Source organism: Ranitomeya variabilis, chromosome 2 (genome assembly GCF_051348905.1).
Source record: "Ranitomeya variabilis isolate aRanVar5 chromosome 2, aRanVar5.hap1, whole genome shotgun sequence".
Lineage (NCBI taxonomy): Eukaryota > Metazoa > Chordata > Amphibia > Anura > Dendrobatidae > Ranitomeya > Ranitomeya variabilis.
The window spans coordinates 210,452,175-210,471,937 of record NC_135233.1 but is presented as its reverse complement, the minus strand read 5'-3'; positions in this window follow the sequence as shown (position 1 = coordinate 210,471,937).

The following is a 19,763-nucleotide window of genomic DNA, read 5'->3' as shown; positions in this document are numbered from 1 at the left end:
ACAGGGCGATATCTCTCTTTTATGGGTCGGTGATCTCCCGTGGGGATGTGATGTTGGATCCCTTTCACCTGTCCAAAATCTAAGGGGTGTTTGCTGAATACTTGCTGAACCACCCTGTAGGCCCCCTGTTTCTGATGGGATGGGGTAGAGTCAGTGCCCACATGCAATTCCTGACACCAATCTTTCGAGTGCCCTGCAGAACCGTTGTCCTCCGCCATGTTTGACGGAACCAAGGGTCCAGGTGTCTGTATCACACTATTATTGACAGCGAACAGTTTGGCGAGTGTGGCATACTTGGTGAGGTGGACCTCTTCCTCCCCGCAATTGAGGACCCTCCCCTGGCGGACGTCGACCACCCCCCGGGCTGTCAGGATAGTAGGCCTATTGTCTGAATATACGGGTTCTACCAAGGCCTGCTAGTCCTTACCCCTGAGGCCTATGGCTGCCCGACACCATATTAACATCTCACTCCTGGGGGGTATCGCGATGGGGTTTGAATCACTCACAGTGACGCGACCAATCTCACCACCAGTCAGCTCTACCTGCTGTCTCTGCATCAGAGCTCTGATTTCTTTTTGCAGGGCATGTTGTTCACTGTGGCCAGCGGTTTCTGCTACCTGTTGCAACAAAACAATAACTTCTGCAAGACAATTTTCTATAACATTAGTACCGATAGTCATCATCAGATTACATTCTCGGCGATCAATATCAACAATCGCAATCCCTTGGGCCTTCAATTCCACCCGCCCCACCTTGATGGTGACCTCTTTATACCCCACTTGTGGCAACGGCTGACCATTACTGGCTATTATGGTGAAATCGTCATCGGGGCCACGAGTAATATCGGTGTCCTCCCAATACCGTTTATAAAGCACGTAAGGCATAGTCGTCACCTGAGAACCGGTGTCCAGCAAGGCGTTCATGGGGATACCGTCAATCACCACAGGAAGAACTGGTCGCCCTCCAATGTATTTGGCTCTCCAATGTTGCGGGCCTGACCGTCCTACTCCTGTGGGTTGGCCCTTTGCCCCAGGGGTTGCTCGTTTAAAGGACAGTACCTTGCAAGGTGGCCCACCTGATGGCAGCGGCGGCAGATGGGTCGTCCATCCCGATGGAAGTGATCGTCGTCCTGGCCTCTGGTCGGCAGAGTCCTCCTCTGTCGCATCCAAGGGACATCCTCTGGTTTGGAGGCCAGCTGGATCTTCTCCTTGGGGGCCTCCTGTAGGGACTGCACCGTCCGGGCCAGGGCAGCAATGTTCTTGGTCAGCTCCTGCATCTGGAGGCGAAGTCCTGCAGGGGAGTCGTCCTCTAGGCTTTGGGCATCGGCCTCGGCGGCGACTGGGGCATCCGATGCCACCTCCTGGTGGTATGTGAGAGCGGGACGCCTGGGAGGCGCTGCACGGCTGGGCTGTCGCTCCTGCAATGCCTGGATAGCTTTATCCTTGAATTGCGCAAAAGTCAAGTCTGGATTTTGCATGGCCAGGAAGTGCAATTGGCCCCGTTGGTGACTGCACAGGAGCCCCTCAATGAACTGCTCTTTCAGGAGTTTATCCTCATCCTGCATGCTGTCGGGGTCACTCTGCTTAATGGCCCGCAGCGCCTCCTGGAGATAAAGCGCATAGTCCCGTAAGCTATCCTGAGGTCTCTGTTTGCATCCATAGAAAGTCAATTTAATTTCTGTAGCAGTGCGGGTATCGAAGGTGGCGTTAAGCTTTGCAAAAACCTGCTGTGCAGTTCCCTTATCCGCAGCGGGCCAGGACTTCACTTCTCTCAGAGCCGCCCCGAAGAGTTGGCCGATTATCATATGAACCTTCTGAGGCTCCGTCAGGGGATAGAACTCGAGCAGGCTGCAGATTCCTTCTTTAAAATCAGTTAATGTGTGCGACTCCCCGGAGTATCTCGGGAGCCAGGCCGCTCCGGGCAGGTACGGCATAGAGAAGGGCATTATGGCCTTTGTGGTAGCGGCAGTGTCCGACTGGCTGATGGGGACAGCGGGCTCTGCGGCCACCGGTGGTGGTATTAGGGCCGTGGCTACGTCCGCTACAGGGACCGGAGCTGCCTCGGCGTCCACGGCTGTGACCGCCGCCTCCGCTCCCCCTGACTCAGACATGGCTGTCCCTTCCTCCCACTAACCTGCTGGAGGTCGGAGTTCCTCTTCCGGGGTTGGCACTTTACCGCACTTTCTCGTTCCGCGCTTCTTTTGACCGGTTCCGCCCACGAAGCTAAGGCTCCTCCCTCCGTGCGCGGCGATGGCGAATTGTGGCAGGAACTCTTGGCAGCAATAACAATGCACAGTCTTTGCAATAAGTCACAGTCCAAGCACAATAAATCACAGTTCCAAGGCACACATGACCTGATTCTTCAGGCTTAAGTAGATCCTGTTCGTGACGCCAAGTTGGAGCGCCCCCACTGCCGCAGGGCCGAGGGGTACCCAGTACCGGGCCTCTGAGTCTCTGTTCTGGGGTTGTCACGGTGGCTAGACCCGGTCCGTGACCCTGCTGAGGGGCGTCCAATGAAAGGTGTGGATGGTGATGATGTTGTGGTGGTGCGGTGCAGGTCGCAGTAAATAACAAGGACATCAGGTTGCAGTCTCTTTACCTTTTTACTGAAGGTTTGGAGGTACCCAATCCAGAGCACTGTTAACAGGGCTGGCTGAGACCGGCCGGTCCAACGGCACATCCGGAGTTCCCTTTGCAGGTGGGAATCAGTGTCTACCTTCTAGCGCCTGTGTGTTGTAGTCCTTCCCTGCTGAACACCCCAGGATAGTCCTCACAACTGATTCTGTCTGTCTCTGATGTTCGTTCTCTCCGTCCCCCAGATGATATGGTTAGGACGCACCCGTATGACGGGGTAGGCCTGGAGTTCTTCCGGGACCCTAGAGTCGCCCCTCTCCCACAGCTGCCTCCGTTGTCTGCTTAGGTGATTTTGGTGAGACAGCCAACCTATAATTGGCTGTCCTGCCGTGGTTTGAAGTAATGCTTAAAGTCTCTTACTTTCTCGGCGTTCTGGCCACCGACTGTTTACGCCTCAGAAGGATGTTGCCTCGATCTTACAGCACGACTCCTTCTGGTCCTATCGCCTCTTTGCTGTATTCCCGTTTTCTCACTTTTTTGTCCTTTCTTAGGAATCTGCCAGGATCCCATACCTGACAGGTCCTCTCTCTAGCTCTTCCCAGTTACTTCTCCCCGTCTTCCTGTCCAACCCCCAGTTTTACCAGAGTGTGAGGAGTGGCCTACTAGATAGAACCACTCCCCCTGGTGGCCGGAGTTTGAACTGTAGTGTGAGTGTTACCTGGTCAGGTGAACTCCTTTAGTGCAATCAGACGTAACATCACTCCCCTTAGTGGCAGAGCGATATTACTGCAACGACCAGGACTCTGGGGCGCTGCACATCGATCGCGCCAATCAGCCCTGCTGGGCCTGCACTAGGCTCTGGCCTACGATTGGTGCTATTGCAGCACCGATCCAGGCCAGTACAGCAGGGCACAGTGGCCGCTGTGCCCTGCGATTGGCACGATCGATACGATCGGCGATCGCGCCAATCCGGGGGTTTTTACATCGGTACTCGATCCTAGCCTGCGACCTCATTGTTTCAGCTGCTCCGATTGGCTGAAACAATGAGGAACGCTGTGATTGGCTGTTCAGAATTGAACAGCCAATCACAGCGATCCAGAGGCCTGGGGGCGGAGCCAGGCCCCGGGATGTCGGCGCCATCTTCCTCCAGGTAAGATGGCGCCGGAAATTTAATGCGATCACCGCGACTTAAGTCGCGATGTCGCATTAAACAGTATGAAGTACTATCCCGTCGGTGGGAATTAAGGCCCACCCCACCTCGACGGGATAGTACGTCATATGGGATTAAGGGGTTAATGTGATTTTGCAGTTTTTAGAAAGGTTCCACACTTGAGTATTTTCTATCATATAGACCCCTCAACGTGACTTCAAATGAGATGTGGTCCCTAAAAAAAATGGTGTTGTAAAAATGAGAAATTGCTGGTCAACTTTTAACCCTTATAACTCCCTAACAAAAAAAAATTTTGGTTCTAAAATTGTGCTGATGTAAAGTAGATATGTGGGAAATGTTACTTATTAAGTATTTTGTGTGACATATCTCTGTGATTTAAGGGCATGAAAATTCAAAGTTGGAAAATTGCAAAATTTTCAATATTTTCACCAAATTTCCGTTGTTTCCACAAATAAACACAAGTAATGTCAAGGAAATGTTACTACTAACATGAAGTACAATATGTCTTGAGAAAACGATGTCAGAATCACGGGATTCGTAGAAGCATTCCAGAGTTAACCTTATGAGTTAACCTCATAAAAGGACAGTGGTCAGAATTGTAAAAATTGGCCCGGTCATTAACCCCTTTCTGTCATTGGACATACTATTCCATCCATGTGGGGTGGGCCCTACTTCACAAGGACGGAATAGTACTTCCAGAGCTATCAGCCTCGCTCACGGGGGGAGCACAGCTGATCGCGGCCAGGTGTCAACTGACTATTCGCAGCTGACATCCGGCACTATGTGCCAGGAGCGGTCACGGACCGCCCCCAGCACATTAACTCCGGCACACTGCGATCAAACATAATCGCAGTGTTCCGGCGGTATAGGGAAGCATCGCGCAGGGAGGGGGCTCCCTGCGTGCTTCCCTGAGACCCTCGGAGCAACGCGATGTGACCTCCTCCTCCCTGCAGGCCCGGATCCAAAATGGCCACCGGGCTGAATCCGGGTCCTGCAGGCAGGTGGCTTATCAGCGCCTGCTCAGAGCAAGCCCTGGTAAGCGGCCCTGCTGTGCCTGTGTGATCGCTGATCTGACACAGTGCACAGGAAAGTGTCAGATCAGCGATCTGTCAATAAAATGTGATGCCCCCCCTGGGGCAAAGTAAAAAAGTAAAAAAAAAAATTTTTATATGTGTGAAAAAAAAAAAATCCTAAATAAATAATAAAAAAAAAAATATTGTTCCAATAAATACATTCCTTTATCTAAATAAAAAAAAAACAATAAAAGTACACATATTTAGTATCGCCGCATCCGTAACGACCGGTCCTATAAAACTGTCTCACTAGTTAATCCCTTCAGTGAACACCGTAATTAAAAAAAAAAAAAACAAGGCAAAAAACAACTCTTTATTATCATACCGCCGGACAAAAAGTGGAATAACACGCGATCAAAAAGATGGATATAGATAACCATGGTACCGCTGAAAACGTCATCTTGTCCTGCAAAAAACGAGCCGCAATACAGCATCATCAGCGAAAAAATAAAAAAGTTATAGTCCTCAGAATAAAGCGATGCAAAAATAATTATTTTTTCTATAAAATAGTTTTTATCGTACAAAAGCGCCAAAACATAAAAAAAGATATAAATGAGGTATCGCTGTAATTGTACTGACCCGAAGAATAAAACTGCTTTATCCAATTTACCAAACGCGGAACGGTATAAACACCCCCCAAAAACAAATTTATGAATAGCTGTTTTTTGGTCATTCTGCCTCAAAAAATCAGAATAAAAAGCGATCAAAAAATGTCACATGCCCGAAAATCTTACCAATAAAAACGTCAACTCGTCCCGCAACAAACAAGACCTAAAATGACTCGGTGGACCAAAATATGGAAAAATTATAGCTCTCAAAATGTGGTAAAGCAAAAAATATTTTTTGCAATAAAAAGCGTCTTTTAGTGTGTGACAGCTGCCAGTCATAAAAATCTGGTATAAAAAACCCCTATAAATAGTAAATCAAACCACCCTTCATCACCCCCTTAGTTAGGGAAAAATTAAAAAAATTTATTTATTTCCATTTTCCCATTAGGGTTAGGGCTAGGGTTAGGGCTAGGGTTAGGGTTTGGGCTAGGGTTAGGGATAGGGTTAGGGTTGGGGCTAGGGTTAGGGCTACAGTTAGGGTTGGGGCTAAAGTTAGGGTTAGGGTTGGGGCTAGGGTTAGGGTTTGGATTACATTTACGGTTGGGAATAGGGTTGGAATTAGGGTTAGGGGTGTGTCAGGGCTAGAGGTGTGGTTAGGGTTACTGTTGAGATTAGGGTTAGGGGTGTGTTTGGATTAGGGTTTCAGTTATAATTGGGGGGTTTCCACTGTTTAGGCACATCAGGGGCTCTCCAAACGCGACATGGCGTATTTTGTGTGACATATCTCTGTGATTTAATTGCATAAAAATTCAAAGTTGGAAAATTGCGAAATTTTCAAAATTTTCGCCAAATTTGTTTTTTTTTTCACAAATAAACGCAGGTAATATCAAAGAAATGTTACCACTATCATGAAGTACAATATATCACGAGAAAACAATGTCAGAATCACCGGGAAATGTTGAAGTGTTCCAGAGTTATAACCTCATAAAAGGACAGTGATCAGAATTGTAAAAATTGGCCCGGTCATTAACATGCAAACCACCCTTGGGGGTAAGGGGGTTAAAGAACTGAAAATGCTCATTTGTGGAATTTGCAGCAATAGGAGGTCACATTCACTGAACGAAAAAGCTATTTAACTCCAAAACATCCTAACAGGCCAAATTATATGTTAACATAGGAACCCTTCTTTGATATCACCTTCACAATTCTTGCATCCATTGAACTTGTGAGTTTTTGGAGAATTTCTGCTTGTATTTCTTTGCATGAAGTCAGAATAGCCTCCCAGAGCTGCTATTTTGATGTGAACTGCCTCCCACCCTCATAGATCTTTTGCTTGATGATACTCCAAAGGTTCTCTATAGGGTTGAGGTCAGGGGAAAATGGTGGCCACACCATGAGTTTATCTCCTTTTATGCCCATAGCAGCCAATGACTCAGAAGGATTCTTTGCAGCATGAGATGGTGCATTGTCATGCATGAAAATGATTTTGCTCCTGAAGTCACGTTTCTGTTTTTTATACCATGGAAGAAACTTGTCAGTCAGAAACTCTACATACTTTGCAGAGGTAATTTTCACACTTTCAGGAACCTTAAAGGGCCATACCAGCTGTTTCCCCATGGTTCCGGCCCAAAACGTGACTCCTCCACCTCCTTGCTAACGTCGCAGCCTTGTTGGGACATGGTGGCCATCCACCAACCATCCACTACTCCATCCATCTGGACCATCCAGGGTTGCTCGACACTCATCAGTAAACAAGACTGTTTGGAAACTAGTCTTCATGTATGTCTGGGCCCACTGCAACTGTTTCTGCTTGTGAACACTGTTTAGGGGTGGCTGAACAGTAGGTTTATGCACCACAGCAAGCCTTTGAAGGATCCTACACCTTGACGTTCCAGGGACTCCTGAGGCACCAGCAGCTTCAAATAACTGTTTGCTGCTTTGTAATGGTATTTTGGCAGCTGCTCTCTTAATCCAATAAATTTGTCTGGCAGAAACCTTCCTCATTATGTCTTTATCTGCATGAATTCTGTCTGTGCTTTGTTTCAGTCACAAATCTCTTCACAGTATGATTGATCACTCTTAAGCTGTCAGGGAGAGACTTGGTGAGCGAGAGCTAATAACCCGGGCTCCTGCAATTTCCCTAAGACTATGGAAATACTGACTGACCCTCAACCTGAACTTTACACTGATGGTGTGCATGTTCAGGCCTCGAACCTCACCCTAACTCCTGAGCTCAGCCCTAGGCTGAAACCTCCACCCACCACCCAGTGAAGAGGTAATACTTAAATACCCACAGTTAGCACAGACAAGGATAAAGGAAAATATACACCACGCCGCAGACACTCAGGAATACACTATAAATGTGCAGGGCAAAATAAACACAAATATAGGAAGGAGTAAATAAGACGAAGGAATATACACCACCAGCAACGAATCTCCAACCAGCAGCTCTCCACTCCAGACCGAGAAAACAACGCAAGACAGAAGCTATAATCGGCGACGCCCAATGATCGGGAGAACTATTTAAAGGCCATGGAAATGGCCCAGCTTCCAATCCGAGGATCAGGTAAATTAACCCCGGAACAGTTAGACAAAATCTAGCAGACGCCAATGAGTAAATAGTGGTCAAAAAGCGGAATTACCGCTGTCTGTCGGACGACCTGGTCTGAACAGCGTCCGACATGACATAAGCTTTCCTGAAATATCTAATTTTTGATACCTTGTCCAAGGCATTGCACTATTTAACGCTTTTCAGCAGCAGAGAGATCCTTTTTAGTTCCCATATTGCTTGAAATCTGTGGCCTGCTTAATAATGTGAAACATCATTTTTAAGTAGTTTTACTTTAATTAGAATCACCTGGAAAACTAATTATCACGTGTTTAAGATTGATTTCAGTGATCCATTGAGCCCTGACACACAATACCATCCATGAGTTTATTTGAAAAACAAAACAATTTAATCTTTATGACACTTAAATCCAATTTCCATAATAACTTGTAACACCGGGGATATGTTTTGAAGATTATTTGGTTTTAAAACGATCAGTGCAGTTGTATTTTACAATGCGATTTTAACATGAGCTTTTACATACAGAGATCTGCTGTGTGTAAAACCTCATGTTAAAATCGCATTGCATACGGATTGCATACGCATGTCATACAGATGTTCCATGAAAAATCGCATGGAAATCACATTACACTCGCATGACAGTCGCATGACACTCGCATAGCATTCGTCCGTTTTTTCAGTCCAGATATCGGACAGTTTTTTTTTCTCGCAAATGGGTATGAGCCCTCGAACTGATGATGTCACTGTCAGAGGTAAAATCACCCTGCAGTGACTGAGACGACGCAAACGCCATAAATTCCATAATTGTCTCTGCTTCCTCACTACCAATATGCTTGTTGAAAGCAAATTAGGTCAATTGTGATCCGCTTTTGGTGGTACTACTACCTGGAGGGCTGGTGCCAGTAGTGGTGCTTTTGCTGCTGTTACTGGTTACCACATTGTGGCATTGCCACTTTCTTTTATCATACTTTTTGTTCAAAACTATGGATAGTTTTTTACAATCTTTTCAACTTCAGTTATTGAACCCTTGCCAAAACTGGTGTAACAAGAAATGCTAGGTAGGAATGAAAACAAAATGAGACAGCAGATCGCAGTGTAGTTGTGGCATGTACGATTGTCAAAATTGGACTAGTAAAACACAAAAACATTACATTTACAAATAAAACATTTTTTTGTTTAATTAAATTCAGCCCTCTTCTCATAAAAGATGTAAAAAATGCTATGTAGTGTAAGAGGGTGACTGGTAATATACTGGAGGGGGATATGTTTCACTTACGTTATTTACTTTCGTGATATGAACCGGGAAGTTTGCTCAAGCATGTGATATAAACCGGGACGTGTGATCGAGCATGTTATGTGCAGAGAGGGGTTAATCATATATGACATTGCCAGGCTTTTTGTGATCAGCTAAAGTACTGGATGGGACAGCAGTTCACCATATCTCCACTATAGGGTGTGATACAGGAGGTAAAAGTTTAGCTTCTGGACGCTCACAGAGTTCTGTGTTCTCTTAAGATGAGCTTGTAAACTGGCCCCCGATGGTAGTTGTGTGAGTTGGCCACCATTTTCACATCAGGGCCAGCTGCAGGAAATTTTGTGTAATTGGTGGGGATGTGGAACATTGTACCTGGATCTGCTGCTTCCATTTTTGGTTTCAATGCACTTAGTGCAGTCCCGCTCCCATTATTCCTTTCATTCAATAAGCCAGACCAGTCTGTAAAAACAGTGTTTTTTTATTCTGCCAAACTATGGAACAGGGAATTACAGGTTATACATTCTCTTCCTCTATCTTCCAGGCAACACACTGTCTCCAATCTCAGAGTTAAAGTCTGTGCTTAGTTCCCGGTAGCAGGTACCGCAGCGGGCATGGGTAGATGTTTGAATTGCCTGCGTTTTCTTAGCGGTTGGGTCATACAGGTCCATGTGTAATGCTATGATCCTGAGACCTGGAGTCTTTAGCTCTATTAGTCCCAGGTACTACCATTTCCTAAGGTCCCCCTTTTCCCCTGGACCATACTTTTTCCGGACTTAGAAGCTTTCCTTCTCTGCAAAGATCCCCACTTGTCTGTGATGTCTTGCCACCATTGTAGCTAGCTTATTTTCATACTGAGCCTTGTAGTTGCACACCCAATTAACCTGTCCGCTGTCTGTCAGCTCATCTCCCGCACACAGCCTACTTAACACTCTGCTACTTCAACACTGAGTAAGTACATCATATATCCCTATAGCCTTCCCACTGGTTCCCCATATGAGACCACCCTCCTACACTCCCTGGGGACAGCCTGAAGTTTTACATTCCAAGAACCTAAAACACACATTGGCCATAAGACTAAAATTCACTTTATATAACATAGAAATGTAATTATACACAACAGTGAACTTTTGATAACTTGCCTCAATGTCTTCTTGAGGGGGAAAGGACTCCTGTCCACCCTCTCACAAGCTGACCTCCAGAGTTGTGCTCTGTAGCAGCACAGGCATGGTTGGAAGCCATGGAGGACTTAATCAAGCAGTTGGTTCAGTCTAACTTCCAGCAGAAGGAAACAAACTCCTGATACAACAGATGCAACAGCAGCAATGGCAGGTGGCACTCCTGGCAGGGGCTGTCCACAGCAGCGAAACCGCCCCACCCCAAAAGATGAGATAGGACTCACATGTCAGAAACACGGTAAGATGTGCCATGCAAAATATGACCAAAGGGGACGATGTCGAGGCATTTTTGGCTGTAATTGAAAGGGTCGCAGAGCAGGAGAAGCCCCACCAGAGCAGTGAACGGAGGTGTTGGCGCCATGTCTAACTTTCGATCCCCAAAAGGCTTATCATGACCAGGTTACAGAATGCAAAGGAGTATGCCAAACTAAATACAGAAATAGTAGCTCACTTGTCAGGGCACAACGGATCCACCATTGGGCGTAATTCAGTGACAAATCCCGCACTCAAATGTTTGACTTGCTATATGTTGCATCTTGTCCAGAAGTGGTTGTAGCGCAGATGGTCGAACGTGTGGTAATGGATAGATTTATTCATGCCCTTTCTCTGGATTGCCCAGGAAGATCCTCAGAATACGGTCAACTTGGTTGGCCTTGCGGAATGGTACCAGGTGGTCGAGAAGCCATTAGGGAAGCCATCGCATACTGGGGTACCCAAAAGGAGACTGATTCTCAAAAAAGGGGTGCTAGAGCCAGAAATGGGGGGTGTACAAGGTCCCAAGGGCCCACTAAGGGTTTGTTTAGAGTCGGGGCTAAGGATTTAATTTGCTGGAGGTGTTAGGGGCTGGGGTACATAGCTGCTCATTATCCCATGTCTACCAAACTGATGAACATCAGCCTAGAGTGGTGTGCTTCTTATTAGGCTTATCAGACCTGAAGTGGGGACAGTCAACCTGGAAAGGGGCCACAGACATGTTTTGAGAAAGTAAATGGAGTACTGGTGTCTGGACTCTTGGACACAGGGAGTTTATTGATTCTAGTAATTGCCACATTTGCTCACCAGTTGATCCCAGGAAGGATGGTGGGCATCCATTTTATTCATGGGGATGGTAAGGACTACCCTGTTTCCAGAGAGACAAAAAAAAATGAACTGTGTCACAAGAGGTTGGAGTGGTTAAGGACCTTATAATAATAATAATAATAATAATAATAATTTTTTTTATATAGCGCCAACATATTCCGCAGCACTTTACAATTAAGCGGGGACATGTGCAGACAAATTCAATACAAGTTAAGACAATTTAAACAGTGACATTAGGAGTGAGGTACCTGCTCGCAAGCTTACAATCTACAAGGAAATGGGGGGGGGGGGGACACAATAGGTGAAAAGTGCTTGTTATTTCAGGTCTGGCAATTATAATAAATAGGGATTTTCATATAAAGCTGCATGATACGGTCATCAGCCCGTGTGTTTAAGTGCAATAGTCAAGTATCAAGTGCAGTTATCATGTGCATGGAGGGTGTGGAGACAGATGAATAGTAGGGTGCAGATTTAGAATAATATTTGGAAGGAGGGAACAGGGCAAAGTTAGTTTACTAAGTAGTTGATGTGGTAGGCTTGTTTGAAGAGATGGGTTTTTAAAGCGCGCTTGAATAGGTCGGAGCTAGGTATCAGTCTGATCGTCTGGGGAAGTGCATTCCAGAGAGCTGGCGCAGCATGAGAGAAGTCTTGGAGACGGAGGTGCGAGGTTCGGATTACGGGGGATGTTAGCCTTAGGTCATTTGTAGAACGGAGGGCACGTGTAGGGCGATAGACAGAGATGAGAGAGGAGATATAAGACAGTGCAGAACTGTGGAGGGCTTTGTGGGTGAGAGAGATGAGTTTATACTGGACCCCGTAGCGAATGGGCAGCCAGTGTAATGACTGGCACAAGATGGAGGCATCGGTGAAGCGGTTGGACAGAAATATGACCCTGGCTGCCGCATTCAAGATAGATTGGAGAGGAGAAAGTTTGGTAAGAGGGAGACCGATCAGAAGAGAGTTGCAGTAGTCCAGACGAGAATGAATAAGAGCGACAGTAAGAGTCTCAGCAGTTTCAAAGGTGAGAAAAGGTCGGATTCTGGAGATGTTTTTAAGATGCAGGTGACAAGAGCGAGTGAGTGATCAGATATAGGGAGTAAAGGAAAGATGTCGAACATGACCCCAAGACAGCGGGCATGCTGCTTGGGAGTTATGGTTGAACCCTCCAGGGTAATTTTGATGTTGGGAAGAGTGGGGATAGTAGAAGGGAGAAACACAAGAAGTTCCGTTTGGGAGAGATTTAGTTTCAGATAGAGGGAGGACATGATGTTAGAGACAGCAGACAGACAATCCTTGGTATTTTGAATTAAGGTAGGGGTGATGACAGGGGAAGAAGTGTATAATTGGGTGTCATCAGCATAAAGATGATACTGGAACCCAAATCTGCTGATTGTTTGTCCAATAGGGGCCGTGTATAGAGAAGAGGAGGGGGCCTAGGACTGAGCCCTGCGGAACCCCGATAGTAAGGGGATGAGGAGAGGAAGAGGAGCCGGCAAAGGATACAGTGAAGGAGCGGTCAGAGAGATAGGAGGAGAACCAGGAGAGGGCTGTGTCCTTGAGGCCTATGGAGCGGAGCATAGTGAGAAGGAGCTGGTGATCCACAGTGTCAAATGTGGCAGAGAGATCCAGGAGAATCAGCAGAGAGCAATGACCTTTGGATTTAGCTGTTATTAGATCATTAGAGACGTTAGTGAGAGCAGTTTCAGTGGAGTGTAAAGAGCGGAAACCAGATTGTAAGGGGTTGAGAAGAGAGTTATCCGAGAGATAGCGGATTAGACGGGAGTGGACCAAGCATTCAAGGAGTTTAGAGATGAAGGAAAGGTTAGAGACAGGTCTGTAGTTAGCAGTGCAATTCTGGTCCAGGGATGGCTTTTTAAGTAAAGGGGTTATGATTAGTGTTGAGCGATACCGTCCGATACTTGAAAGTATCGGTATCGGAAAGTATCGGCCGATACCGGCAAAGTATCGGATCTAATCCGATACCGATACCCGATACCAATACAAGTCAATGGGACTCATGTATCGGACGGTATTCCTGATGGTTCCCAGGGTCTGAAGGAGAGGAAACTCTCCTTCAGGCCCTGGGAACCATATTAATGTGTAAAATAAAGAATTAAAATAAAAAATATTGCTATACTCACCTCTCCGACGCAGCCTGCACCTTACCGAGGGAACCGGCAGCCTTCTTTGCTTAAAATTCGCGCTTTAACTTCCTTACGCGAAGTCCCGGCTTGTGATTGGTCGCGCGCCGCCCATGTGGCCGGGACGCAACCAATCACAGCAAGCCGTGACGTAATTTCAGGTCCTTCAGGATTTTAAAATTACGTTCCGGCGTTGTGATTGGTTGCGTCGCGGTCACATGGGCGACGCGACCAATCACAAGCCGTGACGTCACGGGAGGCTGGACACGCATTTTAAAATGCGCACGTCTCCTGCCTCCCGTGACGTCACGGCTTGTGATTGGTCGCGTCGCTCATGTGACCGCGACGCAACCAATCACAGCAAGCCGTGACGTAATTTCAGGTCCTTCAGGATTTTAAAATTACGTTCCGGCGTTGTGATTGGTTGCGTCGCGGTCACATGGGCGACGCGACCAATCACAAGCCATGACGTCACGGGAGGCAGGACACGCGCGCATTTTAAAATGGCGCGCGACCAATCACAAGCTGGGACTTCGCGTAAGGAAGTTAAAGCGCGAATTTTAAGCAAACAACGCTGCCGGTTCCCTCGGTAAGGTGCAGGCTGCGTCGGAGAGGTGAGTATAGCAATATTTTTTATTTAATTCGTTATTTTACACATTAATGTTGTTTCGATACCGATACCCGATACCACAAAAGTATCGGATCTCGGTATCGGAATTCCGATACAGCAAATATCGGCCGATACCTGCGGTATCGGAATGCTCAACACTAGTTATGATGGCATGTTTAAATGAGGAGGGAAAGATACCTGAAGAAAGAGAGAGGTTAAATATTTTAGTCAGGTGAGTGGTGACCACTGGTGAGAGAGACTGCAGGAGAGGTGAAGGAATGGGGTCACTGTTGCAGGCTGTAGGCCGAGCAGAAGCGAGGAGCTTGGAAACTTCTTCTTCTGAGACAGGCTCAAATATGTCTAATGAGCTTGAGGTGCGGCAGGGAAGGGGATCCAGGCACTGAGGAGATTGGGCTGAGATATCCTGATGGATACTTATACACCCGGCTACCATATGCTGGGAGTCATGGCATAAAGGGGGACTCATGGCGGAAAGGGGGAGTGCCAAATGACTCAGATACAAGCAGGTTGACCCTTAAGTAACCCCTATTGCAGTCAGAGGCGGATGGCTTCCCTCTGTGGGCACTTACGGGCGATGAGGACACGACAGCAAACCATGAGGCCGACATCCATGAGTTGCGGGCTTGCAGGGAAAACTGTGGGCCTGCATGTGTTCTGCCTTCCTCCATGTATAATGCTGTGTGGATTCCAGCATACAGATAAACCTTCATCCACTTCCGCAGTAAAAAACTGTATAGGTTCTTAAGTCTATATTTATTGAGATGGTGAACGATGAACAACAATAGTGGATGATATTGTGAGATATGCGATATGATGGATCATCAGCTAAAAACTACAAAGGAAGTAACAGTGCATCAGAACTTGGCACATTACAGCATGTTACAGGATGCAATAACATGAATAACAGAGATTACAGAGCTAACACAGAACACAGCATAAGACAGATGCACAGTTATCATGGCTATCTTAGGGCAAGTTCAGGCTGTCAGCATTGTACTACTTTATATAGGCAAGCATCTATCTGCATACAGAGAAAGCAGGCCACACTCCCCCACATCTCTTGGCTATTATGCCTGTTTTCCTTCCCTCTTGGTAGGGAATTGACTCTTTTGCCTGTAGTCCGGTTTCATATATCCCTGCTGCACTGTCATGCCCAATGATGCCAGGAATAGGATGCCTCGGACCTTGACTTATTACTAGCTGCTAATCAGGTTGTATCCACTTGGATCACATAGTGTCATGTCGGACGCTGTTCATACTAGGGCGTTTGACAGACAGCGGTAATTCCGCTTTTGTCCACTATGCACTCAGTGGTGTCGGCTAGTTTTTATCTAGCTGGTCCAGGGTTAATTTAGCTGGTGCTCGGATTGGAAGCTCGGTCACGCCCACTGCCTTTAAATAGTTCTTCTGAACATTGGGCGTCGCCGATTATAGCTTCTGCTTTGTGCTTGGTTATCTCGGTCTGGAGTGGTGGTCTAGGAGTTGGAGAATCGTATCTGGTGGTGTGTCTCCCTTTGTCATATTTTCTCCTTCCTTTATTTGTATTTGTTTTGCCCTGTGCACTTATAGTGTATTCCTGTGTGACTGCGGCGTGGTGCATATTTTCTGTTATCCTTGTCTGTGCTAACTGTGGGTATTGGTGTGTGGTCTCGTCACTGGGTGGTGGGTGCAGGTTTCAGCCTAGGGTTGAAACAGGAGACAGGGTGAGGGTGGAGGCCCAGACATGCACACCATCAGAGTAAACTCTGGGAGAGGGTCAGTCAGGGTTTCCCAGAGTTGAGGGAGATCGCAGGGGCCTGGGTTATTAGCTCTTGCCTACCTAGGATTCCCGTGAGATTATAATCGGCCAACATTATTTGAATTCCATGGATCCCATGACTTCCATAACCCGCCAGTTGGAGGCGCTGTCCCTACAGGTCACTGAGTTGAGGGGGGCAGTGCAGCAACAGGGACTAGCAGTATCTAATATGCAAGCTGGAGCGGCAGGTAAAGTGGCTGAGCCTAAGTTTCCTTTGCCTGAAAGGTTTCCTGGGGAACGCGGTAAATTTGTTGCTTTTCGTGAAGCTTGCAAACTGTATTTTCATATGCGCCCGATCTCCTCAGGCAATGAGGCTAAGCGTGTGGGCCTGGTGTTGTCATTACTAAACGGGGATCCTCAAGCATGGGCATTTTCTTTGCCTTCTGATTCTGCTGCATTTAACTCAGTGGAGAGTTTTTTTTCTGCTCTTGGACACATTTACGATGATCCTGACAGAATGGCACTAGCAGAATCTAAGATACGCACTATTCGCCAGGGGGAGCGTGTTGCAGAGGATTACTGTTCTGAATTTCGCCACTGGGCGGTCGACACACAGTGGAATGATCCCGAGCTGCGGAGTCAGTTTATTCATGGGGTTTCTGGAAGGGTTAAAAAAGCCCTCCTGATGTACGAGACTCCTGCTTCTCTAGATTCCGCTATGTTGTCCGCATTGATCGCCATTTGCATCAGGGGGAGCATGAGACATCGCCTATGGGAGAGGGTTTAGGTTCATGTGAGGTTGCTGCAGGTGAGCCCACGGAACCTATGCAAATCGCAGGGGTGTCACATGTTAAGCATCGAGCCCCTGTGCTCAAGAAGCAGGGAGCCTGTTTTTACTGTGGTAAAACTGGTCATTTTGTTAACATTTGTCCTCTGCTGCTAAGAAAAACGCAACGGCGGAAAACTTCTAAGCTCAGAGGGTGTGGAGGAGACCAATCTGAGCTTATGCATATCCTCCATGGTGGTTTCTTAATGCGTGCTCCCTGCCAAAGTTATTGTCGCTGGCAGAGAGCTGCCAATCACTGTTTTTGTGGATAGTGGTTCTGCCACAAATCTCATTGATGAGGAGTTTGCGTGCACAGCCGGTTTTAAGATCGAAATACTGCCTCATCCTAACCGCGTGGTCACCATCAATGCTGCTCCTCTCTTACAGGGGGAGATTACTGAGTTTGTGGCTGAGGTGAAACTCCACATTGGGGTTCTACATTTCGAGCAGGTTACATGTAAGGTGCTCAGGAATCTTCCTGCACAGGTGGTTTTGGGTTTTCCATGGTTGTCTATGCACAACCCGGTTATTGACTGGAAAACTCAGGACATAATTCAGTGGAGCGAATTCTGCCAGGAGAATTGCCTGGCCACATGTGTGTCTGCTGTGACTTCAAGCGTTCCTGAGTTACTTCTGGATTTTGCGGATGTTTTCTCTGAGAAGGGTTGTTCAGAGTTGCCACCACATCACCCCTATGACTGTACTATCAGGTTTAAACCAGGGGCCAAATTGCCTAAAGCAAGGATGTTTAACATCTCCGGTCCGGAGAGACAAGCGTTAAATGATGTGTTCTCGCATGTTTTGGGGAAATTCGTTATTGTGTACCTAGATGACATTCTCATATATTCTTGCGACCGTGATACTCATTTAGATCATGTCAGGCAGGTGTTAGAGCTTCTCAGAGAGAATAAGCTCTATGCAAAACTTGAGAAATGTGTATTTTCGGTTCAGGAGTTGCCTTTCTTGGGTTATATTGTGTCTGCTTCTGGGTTTAAAATGGACGCCGCTAAGGTGCAAGCGGTGTTGCGTTGGGAACGGCCTGATAACCTAAAAGCACTTCAGCGGTTCTTTGGATTTTCCAACTACTATAGGAAGTTTATCAAAGATTTTTCTATCATTGCTAAACCGCTAACTGACATGACTAAAAAGGGTACCAATTTCTCCGTTTGGCCTGAGGCTGCTGTGCACGCATTTGAATTTCTTAAGAACAGTTTTGTTTCGGCCTCATTCTTGTGCAGCCAGACGTATCGAAAGTTTTTGTCATGGAAGTCGATGCTTCTGAGGTTGGTGTGGGGGCGGTGTTGTCACAAGGCTCATCCTTGAGCGATTTGCGTCCTTGCGCCTATTTCTCCAAGAAACTGTCGTCTGCCGAACGTAACTACGATATCGGCAACAGGGAATTGTTGGCAATCAAGTTGGCCTTTGAGGAATGGCGACACTTCTTGGAGGGGTCGGTTCATCAGGTTACTGTTATTACCGACCATAAGAATTTGCTTTATTTGGAGTCTGCCAAGCGTCTATCTCCCAGGCAGGCTCGCTGGGCATTGTTTTTCACGCGGTTCAAATTTGTTGTTACTTACAGACCTGGGTCTAAAAACACTAAGGCGGATGCTCTGTCCAGGTGTTTTCCGGGGGGGAGAACCATCGGGAAGATCCGGTACCCATCCTCCAAAAGGGTGTTGTGGTTTCGGCTCTCACAACCGAGGTTGAGGCTGAGATTGCCGAGGCCCAGGAGGAGGTACCATCTGAGCTTCCCATCAACAAATCGTTTGTACCGCTTCATCTCCGCTTAAAGGTTTTGGCGGAGCATCATGATGCTGTCCTGGCTGGCCACCCAGGGGTCAGGGGTACTTTGGAGTTGGTGTCACGTCGGTTTTGGTGGCCCAAAATCCGACAGGACGTGGTCTCATACGTCTCAGCTTGCACCACGTGCGCTAGGGCTAAGACGCCCTGTTCCCGTCCTGTTGGCACACTACTTCCTCTCGAGGTACCTAGTAAGCCATGGACGGAGATCTCCATGGATTTTATCACTGACTTGCCCTCCTCAGCCGGGAACACGGTCATTTTGGTGATTGTTGATCGGTTCTCAAAAATGTCGCACTTTGTGTCTTTGCCTTCGTTGCCTAACGCTAAGACTCTGGCTCAGGTATTTGTGCAGGAGGTGGTCAGACTTCATGGGGTTCCGTCTGACATCGTTTCTGATAGAGGTACTCAGTTTGTGGCAAAATTTTGGAAAACGTTTTGCTCACGGCAGGGGATCAAGTTGTCTCATTCTTCGGCGTTTCATCCTCAGTCAAATGGTCAGACTGAGCGTATGAACCAAAATTTGGAGCAGTACTTACGCTGCTTTGTTTCTGACAATCAGGAGGAGTGGTCGACGTTCCTTCCTTTGGCTGAGTTTGCCATCAATAATCACCGCCAGGAGTCTTCTGGGGAGTCTCCGTTTTTTTGTGTTTACGGGCTACATCCTCAATTTTGTACTTTGAGTCAGGGGGGCTCTTCCGCCGTCCCGGAGGAAGACCAGTTAGGAGCACAACTGTCATGAGTCTGGAGGAGAGTTAAACAGCGCTTGCTGAGTGTGGGTGCTAGGTACAAACGTGTGGCTGACAGTAGGCGTGTGCCAGGTCTGGAACTGAGTGTGGAAAACTGGGTGTGGTTATCCACAAAGAACATAAGACTCAAAATACCATCCCTTAAATTAGGTCCTAGGTTTATTGGTCCATTTAGGGTCACCGCCGTCATTAACCCAGTAGCGTACCGATTGGAGCTTCCTATGGTGTATAAGATACACAACGTGTTCCACAGATCTCTTTTAAAAAAGGTGGTGGGTTCCATGGACGCGGCGCCGATGCCACCTCCAGTCTTGGTGGATGGTAATTTGGAATTTGAAGTCTCCAAGGTGGTTGACTCTTGTGTAGTGCGCCGCACTTTACAGTACTTGGTACACTGGCGTGGTTATGGGCCTGAAGAGAGGTCTTGGGTA